The sequence below is a fragment of the Somniosus microcephalus genome, unplaced genomic scaffold (genome assembly GCF_052327205.1).
Source record: "Somniosus microcephalus isolate GS21.2 unplaced genomic scaffold, FLI_Smic_1.0 scaffold552, whole genome shotgun sequence".
Taxonomy (NCBI): domain Eukaryota; kingdom Metazoa; phylum Chordata; class Chondrichthyes; order Squaliformes; family Somniosidae; genus Somniosus; species Somniosus microcephalus.
Window position 1 is genome coordinate 145,285 of NW_028225739.1, and position 15,112 is coordinate 160,396.

The window sequence follows — 15,112 nt, forward strand, 5'->3', positions numbered from 1 at the left end:
GCACAGGGGTGATGGGTGAACGGGACTTGGCGTTGAGTTACGACACGGGTAGTTTTGGATCACCTCAAGTTTACATAGGGTACAATGTGGGAGGCCAGCCAGGAGTGCGTTGGAATAGTCGAGTCCAGAGGTAACAAAGGCCCGGGTGAGGGTTTCAGCAGCGGATGAGCTGAGGCAAGGGCGGAGACAGGCCATGTTACCGAGGTGGAAATAGGCGGTCTTTGTTATGCTGTGGATATGCGGTCGGAAGCTCATTTCAGGGTCAGGTATGACACCGAGGTTGTGAACAGTGTGGTTCAGCCTCAGACAGATGTTAGGGAGAAGGATGGAGTCAGTGGCTAGGGAACAGAGTTTGTGGCAGGGACTGAAAACAATTGCTTCAGTCGTCCCAATATTTAATTGGAGAAAATTTCTGCTCACCCAGAACCGGATTAGAGATCGTGGAGGGGTCGAGAGAAGTGGTGGTGAGGTAGAGCTGGGTGTCATCAGCGTACATGTGGAAACTGAGGCTGTGTTTTCAGATGATGTCACCAAGGGGCCGCATTTAGATGAGAAATAGGAGGGGCCCAAGGATAGATCCTTGGGGGACACCAGAGGTAACGATGCGGGAGCGGGAAGAGAAGCCGTTGCAGGTGATTCTGTGGCTACGATTAGATAGATAAGAATGGAACCAGGCGAGTGCAGTCCCACCCAGCTGGACGACGGTGGAGAGGCGTTGGGAGAAGGATGGAGTGGTCAACCGTGTCAAAGGCTGCAGATAAGTCAGGAAGGATGAGGAGAGATAGTTTACCTTTGTCACAGTCACAAAGGATGTCATTTTTTACTTTGAAACTTCATTTGACTTCAGGGCCAAGTCAGTGAGGTGGATTGGGCTGTTTCTGGCCCACTGGTTATTGTGGGCATGGCTGGACACCAGTGGGACCGGTTCTACTGTGTTTGTTCTTTGAGGCAAAATAAGGCAAAAAAATTCCTGCTCCGTCCTTACCCTTTCTACACTCCTTTTACAGGGTTTTAGAAGTGGAGCATTTACAGACAGGAAGCTCAAACCAAACATCACCTCAAGATCTGAGAGTTACGCGATTCCTCAGGACCTGATTCAGTCGCTCCTCCAATCTGCTGGCACCCCCGTGAGTTCATACTGGGGAGAGAACTTTTAAATGTTCTGAAAGAGCTTCAAAATCTACAAATACCTGAGGCGACACCAGTGGCCACACACTGGGGGAAACCCGGGCCCCGTGTGTGGGAAGGGATTCACTCAGCCATCCGCTCCGATGATACACCAGCAAGTTCACACTAGGGAGGAACCTTTAACCCGCTGCTCCGTGTGTGGGACGGGATTAATTGCACCATCCATACTGCTGAGACACCAGCTTGTCCACCCCGATGAAAGACCGTTGACCTGCTCTGTGTTTTTGAAGCGATTCTCTCTTCCACCCTCCTGAGACACCAGCTTGTTCATAGTGATGAGAGACCGATTACATGTTCTGACTGTGGGAAGAGATTTAAAAGATCCCAGGATCTGAAGAGACACCAGCTGGAGAGAGCAGGAGAGATTCTGTTCACCTACTCCGTGTGTGGGAAGAGATTCACTCGGTCCTCGAATCTGCTGGCACACCAGCGAGTTCACACTGGGGAGAGGCCGGTGAAACATTCCGACTGTGGGAAAAGCTTTCAAATGTCCCAGGAGCTGAAGGGACTCCAGCCGGAGGGAGCTGGAAAGAGGCCATTCACCTGCTCTGTGTGTGGGAAGAGATTCAATTGGTCTTCGCATCTTCTGACACACCAGCGAGTTCACACTGGGGAGAGGCCGCTCACCTGCTCTGTGTGTGGGAAGGGATTCACTCAGTCATCCCACCTACTGAGACACCAGCGATATCACACTGATGAGAGACCATTTAACTGTTCTTCCTGTGGGAAGAGCTTTAAAACCTCTGGGGATCTGAAGCAACACCAGCGAGTTCACTCCGATCAAAGAGCATTTACATGTTCTATCTGTGGGATGAGCTTTAAAAGCTCCAGGAATCTGAGCGGACACCAGCAAGTTCACACCGGGGAGAGGCCATTCACTTGCTCTGTGTGTGGGAAGGGATTCACTCAGTCATCGAACCTGCTGACACACCAGCGAGTTCACACTGGGGAGAGACCGTTCACCTGCTCCATGTGTGGGAAGGGATTCACTTGGTCATCAAGCCTACTGACACACGAGCGAGTTCACATTGGTCTGTAGCGCAGGGCCCTGTAGACAGCTGGGGTGACATGAGCATGGAATGGATGAATGTTTTATAAATTCTTGTAATGCTGTTTAATGTGTAAGACTGTTGTGCTGATGATTCCCTTCTTTTGACAGTTCATGGTGTTACATAGAATGTACAGCACAGAAACAGGCCACTCGGCCCAACTGGTCCATGCCAGTGTTTATGCCCCACACCCACCCTACATCAATTAACTCGATCAACATCTCCTCCCACTCCTTTCTCCCTTATGTGGCTTCCTCATAAATCCATCTGTGCTGTTCACCTCAACCACTCCCTGTGGTAGCGAGTTCCCCATTCTCACCACTCTCTGGGTAAAGAAATTTTCTCCTGAATTCCCTATTTGATCTATCAGAGACTATTTTATATTGATGGCCCCTTAAATATGATGAGATTCTGTTAAGCTGCCCAGCATGTTGTTGTACTTTGTCTTTTTCTGATGAATGAAACATTACTGAGCCCCTGTACGCGTGTTATGAGATGAAGTGCCAGACAAGTGAAGGCACAACGTCTGGGTGTGAATCTGATAATAACCTCACGGACCGTATAGGTGTGATAACCAGATGGGCTTGTGGTTATAGTCTGGTCACAGATGGACTAAATTCCCTGAATTAGCAGGAGTTCAGGAGGCAGTCAACAGACGGGTCCAAACAATCCCATTTCCTGAGCGGTAACCAAGCTTGTATATAAGAACAGGCCACTTAAGCCGTTGTCAGTTGGAACAGACTCGAGAAGGTCGCGCGTGAATCCACTGTACTTCTATTCTCCAGATTGAGGGAATTATCACCCGATCTGTGTTATGCAGTGCTTTTAATAAAGTCTGGAGAGACAATTTGTGTTCTTGTGAGCTTGATTATCTGGTATCCGAAACCCTAGGACTCCCGATCATTGCAGTCAACCTCAGTGTGTGGAAAGGGATTCCCTGGTGTATCCCACCCGCTGACACACCAGAGTGTCCACAGTGTGACTGCGGTGGGTCGATCCCACTGTTTCCGATGCCTTTAATCACATCCAGGACTGAACCATGTTAATTCAGGCAACTGGGGCTTGTTAATGTTAAGAACTCTCAATAACCGGGCTGGCTTTAAAGATTATTCCCTGTTCTCAGTACTAGTGAGCAGAGAGAAGCTGATGTTATAGAATCATAGAGCACAGTAGGATGCCTTTCGGCCCATCGTGCTGGTATCAGCTCTCTGAAAGAGCGATGCAATTAGTCCCACAGCCCTGCAAATTTCTGCTTTTAGTATATATCCAATTCCCTTTTGAAAGTTACTATTGAATCTGCTTCCACCTCCCATTCAGGCAGTGCATTCCAGATCATCACAATTCGCTGTGTAAAAAAAGTCTCCTCATTTCCTCTCTCGATTCTTTTGCCAATGATCTGAAATCTGTGTCCTCTCGTTACCGACCCTCCTGCCAGTGACAACAGCTTCTCCCTGTTTGCTCAATCAAAACCCCTCATAATTTGGAGCACCTCGATCACAGCTCCACTTAACCATCTCTGCTCCAAGTTATATTGCCAACGTTTTGTGAATTGTTGCTGTGAAAGAAAAGACAGCCGCCCGTGGCTAAGTAAAGTAATAACGGATAGTATCCGACTGAAAACAAGGGCATATAAATTAGCCAAATCTAGTGGGAGGATAGAAGATTGGGAAGCATTTAAAAGCCAGCAAAGAATAACTAAGATTAATTAAGAAAGGGAAGATAGATTATGAAAGTAAACTAGCAAAAAATATAAAAACAGATAGCAAGAGTTTCTACAGTTATATAAAAAGAAAAAGGTGGCTAAAGTGAATGTTGGTCCCTTAGAGGACGAGACCAGGAAATTAGTGGTGGGGAACATGGAGATGGCAAAAACGCTGAACAAATATTTTGTATCAGTCTTTACTGTAGAGGACACTAAAAATATCCGAACACTGGACAAACAGGGGGCTATGGGAGGGGAGGAGCTAAACACGATTAAAATCACTAAGGAGGTGGTACTCGGTAAGATAATGGGACTAAAGGCGGATAAATCCCCTGGACCTGATGGCTTACATCCTAGGGTCTTGAGAGAAATGGCGGTAGGGATTGTGGAGGCATTAGTGGTAATTTTCCAAAACTCCCTGGATTCAGGCAAGGTCCCAGCAGATTGGAAAACTGCTAATGTAACGCCCTTATTTAAAAAGGGAGGTAGACAAAAGGTTGGAAACTATTGACCAGTTAGCCTAACATCTGTGGTTGGTAAAATGTTGGAGTCCATTATTAAGGGCGATACTTAGTACGACTAAATCAGAAGGTACAAGCACTAAATAAAGTTGTAAGTAACCAACAACAGATTAAAGATCTAGAAAGGCAGAATGCTGGACTTAATGCTCCCTCAGTACCGCCCCTCTGACAGTGCAGCACTCCCTCAGTACTGCCCCCCCCGACAGTGCAGTGCTCCCTCAGTACTGCCCCCCCGACAGTGCGGCGCTCCCTCAGTACTGCCCCCCCGACAGTGCGGCGCTCCCTCAGTACTGCCCCTCCGACAGTGCGGCGCTCCCTCAGTACTGCCCCTCCGACAGTGCGGCGCTCCCTCAGTACTGCCCCTCCGACAGTGCGGCGCTCCCTCAGTACTGCCCCTCCGACAGTGCAGTGCTCCCTCAGTACTGCCCCCCCGACAGTGCGGCGCTCCCTCAGTACTGCCCCTCCGACAGTGCGGCGCTCCCCCAGTACTGACCCTCCGACAGTGCGGCGCTCCCTCAGTAGTCCCCCTCCGACAGTGCGGCGCTCCCTCAGCACCACACTGGAGTGTCAGCCTCGCTTTATGTGCTCAAGTCCCTGGAGCGGGATTTGAACCCACAACCTTCTGACTCTGCTATCCACTGAGCCACAGCTGACTCCAGTCTTTTACACAGTTTCATCATAACTTCCTTGCTTTTGCACTCTACGCCTCTCCTAAAGCAGGGGAGTTATGATGAATTGTTAAACAGTTTTTTTTGCAGTGTGACCAAGGCTGTCTGTAGGAAACAATTGTGCATTTGAAAGAAGCTTGTATTGTGAAACTTGTGCCCCTTTGCCAGGCCCACTGCCTGCGGCCCCTCTCCCAGATTCCAGCCCCAGCTCTGTGCTGACTGAGCTGCTCTCACCTGGGGACAGCGCGTCACAATCGGCCCCAGCGCACCTGAGCTGGAGAGGAGGCCCCGCCCCCTTGCCGCGCCGCCATTGGTTGGAGGACCAGGCCGCCCAGTTCAGTCCTCCCAGCTCAGCCCTCGCCCTATTGGTCAGAGCTCCCGTCAGTCACAGGCCGGGCCGGCCTCCATCCACCTGAATGGCCTCTTCCTCTGATGACGTCACAAACGGGCCCCAGCCCACCAGCGCCCGGGGAAGAAAGTCCCGCCCCCTAGCCACGCCGCCATTGCTTGGAGGACCAGGCCGCCCAGTTCAATCCCAGCTCAGCCCTTTTCCTATTGGTCAGCGCTCCCGTCAGTCAGAATCACATTGTCCGGCTCACTCCACCACCCCGCGCCAAGCATTCCGTTCCGTTCGGCGTCCGCGGAGGTCCCGCCCGCCCGACTCTCAGGTTTGGTTTTTCTCGTATTTTACTTTATAATCTCCCCCCTCACCTCGATTTAAATCGATTCGCTAACACGTTACTTTATCCGGCCGCTGATTCCGCCTCTTCTCCGGAAGCCCCGCGCAAGCGCACTGCCAACCCGGTTTGGTGGTGGGGCCGAATAAGCATGCGCGGTCCCGTCTCTCCCCATTTAAAGGGACACCCACCCCCCTGCACATTTAAAGGGACACCCACCCCCTGCACATTTAAAGGGACACCCACCCCTTGCACATTTAAAGGGACACCCACCCCCCTCCGCATTTAAAGGGACACCCACCCCCCCCTCTCATGTCCTCTACTGTGGAGGAGGAATTCCTGGAGTGTTTACGGGATGGTTTCCTGGACCAATATGTTGAGGAACCAACTAGAGATCAGGCCATCTTAGACTGGGTATTATGTAACGAGAAAGGATTAATTAGCAATCTTGTTGTACGAGGCCCCTTGGGTCGGACTGATCATAATATGATCAAATTCTTCATTAAGATGGAGAATGAAGTTGTTGACTCAGAGACTAGGGTCCTAAATTTAAATAAAGGAAACTACGATGGTCTGAGGAGCGAGTTGGGTAGGATTGATTGGGGAATGTCACTCAAAGGGTTGACGGTGGATAGGTAATGGCAAACCTTCAAAGACCGCATGGATGAACTGCAGAATTTGTTCATCCCAGTTTGGCATAAAAATAAAACAAAAAAGGTGACTCAACCGTGGCTAACAAGGGAAATTAGGGATAGCATAAGATCCAAGGAGAGGACATGTAAATTGGCCAGAAAAGCAGTAAACCTGAGAATTGGGAGCAGTTTAGGATTCAACAAAGGAGGACAAAGAGATTAATTAAGAAGGGGAAAATAGAATATGAGAGTAAGCTAGCAGGGAACATAAAAACTGACTGTAAAAGCTTTTATAGATAAGTGAAGAGAAAAAGAACATAAGAACATAAGAAGTAGGAGCAGGAGTAGGCCATACGGCCCCTCAGGCCTGCTCTGCCATTCAATAGGATCATAGCTGATCCGAACCTAGACTCACGTCCACTTCTCTGCCCGCTCCCCATAACCCCTAATTCCCTTATCAGTTAGGAAACTGTCCATCTCTGTTTTAAATGTATTTAATGTCGCAGCTTCCACAGCTCTCTGAGGTAGCAAATTCCATAGATTTACTACCCTCTGAGTGAAGAAGTTTCTCCTCATCTCAGTTTTGAAAGGGCAGCCCCTTATTCTAAGATTATGCCCCCTAGTTCTAGTCTCACCCATCAGTGGAAACATCCTCCCCGTATCCACCCGATCAAGCCCCCTCACAATCTTATGTGTTTCGATAAGATCGCCTCTTATTCTTCTGAATTCCAATGAGTAGAGGCCCAACCTACTCAACCTTTCCTCATAAGTCAACCCCCTCATCTCCGGAATCAACCGAGTGAACCTTCTCTGAACTGCCTCGAGAGCAAGTATATCTTTTCTTAAATATGGAAACCAAAACTGTACGCAATATTCCAGGTGTGGCCTCACCAGTACCCTGTATAACTGAAGCAAGACTTCCCTGCTTTTATACTCCATCCCCCTTGCAATAAAGGCCTTCCTGATCACCTGCTGTATCTGCATACTAACCTTCTGTGTTTCATGCACCAGGACCCCCAGATCCCTTTGTACTGTAGCACTTTGCAGTTTCTCTCCATTTAGATAATAACTTGCTCTTTGATTTTTTTCTGCCAAAGTGCATAACCTCCCACTTTCCAACATTATATTCCATCTGCCAAATTTCTGCCCACTCACTCAGCCTGTCTATGTCCTTTTGCAGATTTTTTATGTCCTCCTCACTCACTGCTTTCCCTCCCATCTTTGTATCATCGGCAAACTTGGATATGTTGCACTCGGTCCCCTCCTCCAAATCGTTAATATAGATTGTGAAGAGTTGGGGTACCAGCATTGACCCCTGCAGAACACCACTAGTTACTGATTGCCAACCCGAGAATGAACCATTTATCCCAACTCTCTGTTTTCTGTTAGATAGCCAATCTTCCACCCATGCCAGTATATTAACCCCATCCCGTGATTTTTTTATCTTTTGCAGTAATCTTTTGTGTGGCACCTTGTCAAATGCCTTATGGAAGTCCAAATACACCACATCCACTGGTTCCCCTTTATCCACCCTCAAAGAATTCAAGCAAATTTGTCAAACATGACTTCCCCTTCATAAAACCATGCTGACTCTGTCCGATTAAATTATGCTTATCCAAATGTCCTGTTACTACTTCCTTAATAATGGACTCCAACATTTTACCAACCACAGATGTTAGGCTAACTGGTCAATAGTTTTCAGCCCTTTGTCTACCTCCCTTTTTAAATAAGGGCGTTACATTAGCAGTTTTCCAATCTGCTGGGACCTTGCCTGAATCCAGGGAGTTTTGGAAAATTACCACCAATGCATCCGCAATCCCCACCGCTACCTCTCTCAAGATCCTAGGATGTAAGCCATCAGGTCCAGGGGATTTATCCGCCTTAAGTCCCATTATCTTACCGAATACCATCTCCTTAGTGATTTTAATCGTGTTTAGCTTCTCCCCCCCCCCGCCTATAGCCCCTTGTTTGTCCAGTGTTGGGATATTTTTAGTGTCTTCTACTGTAAAGACTGATACAAAATATTTGTTCAGCATTTTTGCCATCTCCATGTTCCCCACTACTAATTTCCCGGCCTCGTCCTCTAAGGGACCAACATTCACTTTAGCCACCCTTTTTCTTTTTATATAACTGTAGAAACTCTTGCTATCTGTTTTATATTTTTTGCTGGTTTACTTTCATAATCTATCTCCGCTTTCTTAATTAATCTTTTAGTTATTCTTTGCTGGCTTTTAAATGCTTCCCAATCTTCGATCCTCCCACTAGATTTGGCTACTTTATATGCCCTTGTTTTCAGTCAGATACTATCCTTTATTACTTTACTTAGCCACCGATGGCTGTCTTTTCTTTTATGCCCCTTTTTCCTCAGAGGAAAACATTTTTCTTGAAAGTTGTGAAATATTTCCTTGAATGTACACCACTGCTCATGTACTGTCTTACACCTTAATCTATTTTCCCAGTCCACTTTAGTCAACTCTGCCCTCATACCTTCATAGTCTCCTTTATTTAAGCTTAGTACGCTGGTTTGAGATCCAACTCTCTCACCCTCCAACTGAATTTGGAATTCAACCATGTTATGGTCACTCATTCCAAGGGGGTCCTTTACTAGGACATTTTTTATTAATCCTGTCTCATTACACAGGACCAGATCTAAGATTGCCTGCCCCCTGGTTGGTTCAAGAACATACTGCTCAAGGAACCCGTCCCTAATGCACTCTATGAACACTTCCTCAAGGCTGCCCTGCCCAATTTGATTTGGCCAGTCAATATGAAAGTTAAAATCTCCCATGATTATAGCTGTTCCCTTATTACAAGCCCCAACTATTTCCTGATTTATACTCCGACCAATAGAGTTGCAACTGTTAGGAGGCCTATACACTACGCCCACTAGTGACTTTTTCTCCTTATTATTCCTTATTTCCACCCAAACCATTTCACTGTCCTGATCCTTTGACCCAATATCATTTCTCACCATTGCAATGATTCCATCCTTTATTAACACAGCCACCCCACCTCCTTTTCCTTCCTGTCTGTCCTTCCTAATAGTCAAATACCCCTGGATGATTAGTTCCCAGTCATGGTCACCCTGCAGCCATGTCTCCATAATGGCCACCAGATCATACCCATGTGTAGTTATTTCTACCGTCAACTCATCTATTTTGTTACGAATGCTGCGTGCATTCAGATAAAGAACTTTTAAATAGGTTTTGTGACAATTTATTCCTGCTTTTACCCCCTTTACTACTTTACCTTTATCTTTATATATTCTGTCCCTTCCTGACACGCTCTGGTTTTTAATTCCCCCACTGCTACCTTGCTCTATTGCCTTCTCCGCTGACATTTTTATTTTTCGCTCTCTTGAAACCTCCCCCCCACTAATTAGTTTAAAGCCCTCTCTACAGCCCTAGTTATTCGATTCGCCAGGATTCTAGTCCCAGCACTGGCCAAGTGAAGTCCATCCCAACGGAACAGCTCTCTCCTGTCCCAGTACTGGTGCCAGTGTCCCAAGAAGCGAAACCCATTTCTCCCACACCAGTCTTTGAACCATGCATTTAACTCTCTGATTTTATTAACCCTAGCCAAATTTGCTTGTGAGGGCAGGTACAGCACGGGTTAGATACAGAGTAAAGCTCCCTGGACACTGTCCCATCAAACACTCCCAGGGCAGGTACAGCACGGATTAGATACAGAGTAAATCTCCCTCTACGCTGTCCCATCAAACACTCCCAGGGCAGGTACAGCACGGGTTAGATACAGAGTAAAGCTCCCTGTACACTGTCCCATCAAACACTCCCAGGGCAGGTACAGCACAGGTTAGATACAGAGTAAATCTCCCTCTGCACTGTCCCATCAAACACTGCCAGGGCAGGTACAGCACAGGTTAGATACAGAGTAAAGCTCCCTCTACACTGTCCCATCAAACACTCCCAGGGCAGGTACAGCATGGGGTAGATACAGAGTAAAGCTCCCTCTACACTGCCCCATCAAACATTCCCAGGGCAGGTACAGCACGGGTTAGATACAGAGTAAAGCTCGCTCTACACTGCCCCATCAAACATTCCCAGGGCAGGTACAGCACGGGTTAGATACAGAGTAAAGCTCGCTCTACACTGCCCCATCAAACACTCCCAGGGCAGGTACAGCACGGGTTAGATACAGAGTGTCAGCCGTGACTCAGGCGGCAGCACTCTCTCCTCTGAGTCAGAAGGTTGTGGGTTGAAGTCCCACTCCAGAGACTCGAGTCTAAAACTCTGTGCTGCCCCTCCAGTGCAGTGCTGACGGAGTAAAGCCCAGTGCAGAGTAAAGTTCCCTCTGCACTGCTCCACTAACAGGCCTGAGCCCCAAACTCAGAAGAGCGCCCTCTGCTGCATTCCACTTGTCTCAGCAGCGGGAGAAGGAGGCGGCGGAAGTCCCGCCCCTCGGACACCCGATTGGTTGGAGGACCCGCCGCCACCTCAGTCCACGAAGCTCCGCCCACTCTCTCCCTATTGGTCGGAGCTCCCGTCAGTCACCGCCGTGGAGTTGATGACGTGCCCCAGTCCGGCTCCCTGCAGAAGACAAGGGGCTGCGGTCGCTCAATCCGCTCCGCTCGGTGCCGGGACGGTCCGGTTTGTATTTTCTTTTTATTTATCTCCCCGCTATATATATCAAAAACCCTGATAAAACTCACTTTCCGCCGGTGATCCGGACTCTCGCGGTTGCCTGGGCCAACCCAGAATCCGAGGCCCTGCGCAGGCGCGGTCGCGGCTCAACTTCGGGAGCGGGGGCCCGGCGGCGCATGCGGAGTAGGGGGAGGGGGCGGGGCCTGTTCAGAGGGGGAGGATGATTGACAGGGGCCCAGGAGGTGTGCTGAGCATGCGCAGTGCGGGCCGGGTGCCTGTGGAGCAGGAGAGGGCGGCGCCATGGGGCGCATGCGCGGGGTCAGCTGCAACTTTAGAGTCACAAAGGGACCGAGTGTCTTCAAATCTCTCCCCTCCTCTTCTAATTTCCTGTAAAACCAGTTTATAAAAGTCATCACTGAAAGTACATAGAAGATAGGGCCCAGGCCCAGGGCCTGATTGACGGGAGCTTCCGACCAATAGGGAGCGAGCGGGGCGGGGCTGGAGTAGCGAGCCGGCGGCGGGTCCTCCAACCAATCGGGGAGCCCAAGGGGCGGGACTTGCGCCGGCTGATTGGGACAGAGGAGGCTGACGGGAGATTTAATTTAAATGAATTTAATTTCCCGCCTGCTCCAACCGCCCACCCTGCAACGTCACGACGTCGCCGGCGTGCACTGACTGACGCAGAGCTCTCCACCAATGAGCGAGGTTATAGTCCAACAGCTTTATTTGAAATCACAAGCTTTCGGAGCGCTGCTCCTTCAGGTGAAGTGGAGAAATGCATAAAGACACAGCTTATATCGTCAGAGAATCATGTCAGATGTTTACAGGTAACCTTTCCAACTGCCATTTATCACACCTCGGCAGAGAGATAATCACAGCAGTCAAAGGTGTGAATGGTGTCCAAACAGGTCAGTCAGGGAAACATTACATCAAAGAACAATGAGGTGGGGTCACAAGGGGTCAAATATTGCAGATGCTGGGGTCTGTATGAAAAACAAAAAAACAGACAAAAAACATTTTTTTTGGCTGGAAATCACAGCAGGTCCGGCCGCATCTGTGTAGAGAGAACAAGCCAATGTCGACTCGAGTCTGGATGACCCTGCATCAGGTGGGGTTACATGTAGCGTGACATGAACCCAAGATCTCGGTTGAGGCCGTCCTCATGGGTGCGGAACTTGACGAGGAGGAACGCGATGGACACCTACAGACACTGAAAGACGCCCTTGTAAGAACGGGATATGACGCTCGACTCGTCGATCGACAGTTCCGACGGGCCACAGCGAAAAATCGCATAGACCTCCTCAGAAGACAAACACGGGACACAACCAACAGAGTACCCTTCGTCGTCCAGTACTTCCCCGGAGCGGAGAAACTACGCCATGTTCTTCGCAGCCTTCAACATGTCATCGATGACGACGAACACCTCGCTAAGGCCATCCCCACGCCTCCACTACTCGCTTTCAAACAGCCGCCTAACCTCAAACAGACCATCGTTCGCAGCAAATTACCCAGCTTTCAGGAGAACAGCGACCACAACACCACACAACCCTGCCACAGCAACCTCTGCAAGACATGCCAGATCATCAACACAGATGCCATCATCACACGTGAGGACACCACCCACCAGGTACATGGTACATACTCATGTGACTCGGCCAACGTTGTCTACCTCATACGTTGCAGGAAAGGATGCCCCGGAGCATGGTACATCGGCGAGACCATGCAGACACTGCGACAACGGATGAACGGACACCGCGCAACAATCACCAGGCAGGAGTGTTCCCTCCCAGTCGGGGAACACTTCAGCAGTCAAGGACATTCAGCCTCCGATCTTCGGGTAAGCATTCTCCAAGGTGGCCTTCGAGACACACGACAACGCAAAATCGTCGAGCAGAAACTGATAGCCAAGTTCCGCACCCATGAGGACGGCCTCAACCGAGATCTTGGGTTCATGTCACGCTACATGTAACCCCACCTGATGCAGGGTCATCCAGACTCAAGTCGACATTGGCTTGTTCTCTCTACACAGATGCGGCCGGACCTGCTGTGATTTCCAGCCAAAAAAAATGTTTTTTGTCTTTTTTTGTTTTTCATGCAGACCCCAGCATCTGCAATATTTGACCCCTTGTGACCCCACCTCATTGTTCTTTGATGTAATGTTTCCCTGACTGACCTGTTTGGACACCATTCACACCTTTGACTGCTGTGATTATCTCTCTGCCGAGGTGTGATAAATGGCAGTTGGAAAGGTTACCTGTAAACATCTGACATGATTCTCTGACTACATAAGCTGTGTCTTTATGCATTTCTCCACTTCACCTGAAGAAGGAGCAGCGCTCCGAAAGCTTGTGATTTCAAATAAAGCTGTTGGACTATAACCTGGTGTTGTGTGACTTCTTACATTTGTCCACCCCAGTCCAACTCCGGCATCTCCACCAACGAGCGAGGGGAGGCGGAGCCTGGAGGACCGACCGAGGGGCTTTGGTCCTCCAACCAATCGCGGCGAAGGAGGAGGCGGGACCTGGGATCGGCCCGCCGCCATTTTGTAATCTGTGATCCTTGGAAAGTTTATATTTAATGTTCCTTTCACATTTTACAGCTCAAACTAATTTTGTTTTACAGAAGATGCTTATTTTAAAAAAAGCAGTTTGTTTTTAAATTGATGAAACAGAAACAAGAAACCCTGTGGAGCAAATGTGAGTAAAAATATTTTTTCTCCCTGAATTAATTTTTTTAATATTAATTTTCTGCGTTTTTAATTATTAATTTCAAGCACTATATTAAGAGAAATATGGGAGTGGTGGGGGTTCTCTTAAAGGGACAGGCGCTCTCTTTTTCTGTGTGATTTTCATTAAAGGGATCGTGTACCCAAGGATGACTGATTTTAAAGGGACAGCGTCTCCCTTTTTATAATGTATATGTAAGAGACTGACATTTAAAGTAGGGCTAATCCCCTGCTCCCGTGAGTGCTTGGCGAGAAATCAGGTGCTGTTTGCACTCGCCCCCTCCCAATTTTCTGCCAAGGGACAGAAAGCAGAGAGTAGTGGTGAACGGTTTCTTTTCAGACTGGAGGGAGGTAAACAGTGATGTTCCCCAGGGGTCGGTATTAGGACCAATGTTCCCTCTAATTTTTTTTTGAGGTGCGTGGCCCCTTTAACGGGCTGCACGGCCCATTCAAATTTCCACGCATGCGCGTTTATTCCATTTATAGGGCGGTGAGCCGGCTGCGCGGGACCTCCAGACCGCTGCGTGGCCGCGCAACTTAACGTGAACATTGATTCAGACCACTGCCTTTTTTTGATATATATCAATGACCTGGACTTGGGGATCCAGGGCAAAATTTCAAAATTTACAGATGACACGAAACTCGGAAATGTAGCAAACAATGAGGATAGTAACAGACTTCAGGAGGATGTAGCCAGACTGGTGAAATGGGCAGAAACGTGGCAGATTAAATTTAATGTAGAGAAGTGTGAAGTGATTCATTTTGGTAGGAAGAATGAGGAGAGGCAATATAAACTAAATGGTCCAGTTTTAAAGAGGGTGCAGGAACAGAGAGGCCTCGGGGTGTATGTACACAAATCTTAGAAGGTGGCAGGACAAGTTGAGAAGGCTGTTAAAAAAGCAAACAGGATCCTTGACTTTATTAATAGAGGAATAGAGTACAAAAGCAAGCAGGTTATGCTAAGCCTTTATAAAACACTGGCTAGGCTTCCGCTGGGCACCACACTTTAGGAAGGATGTCAAGGCCTTAGAGAGGGTGCAGAAGAAATTTACGAGAATGGGACCAGGGATGAGGGACTTGAGTTACGTGGAGAGACGGGAGAAGCTGGGGTTGTTCTCCTTAAGCAAAGAAGATTAAGAGGAGATTTGATAGAGTTGTTCAAAATCAGGATGGATTTTGAGAGAGTAAATAAGGAGAAACCGTTTCCAATGGCTGAAGGGACAGAAACCAGATTTAAGGCGATTGGCAAAAGAACCAGAGGTGACATGAGGAAACAGATTTTTACACCAAGTTGTTGTGATCTGGAATGCGCTGCCTGAAAGGGCGGTGGAAGCAGATTCAATATTATA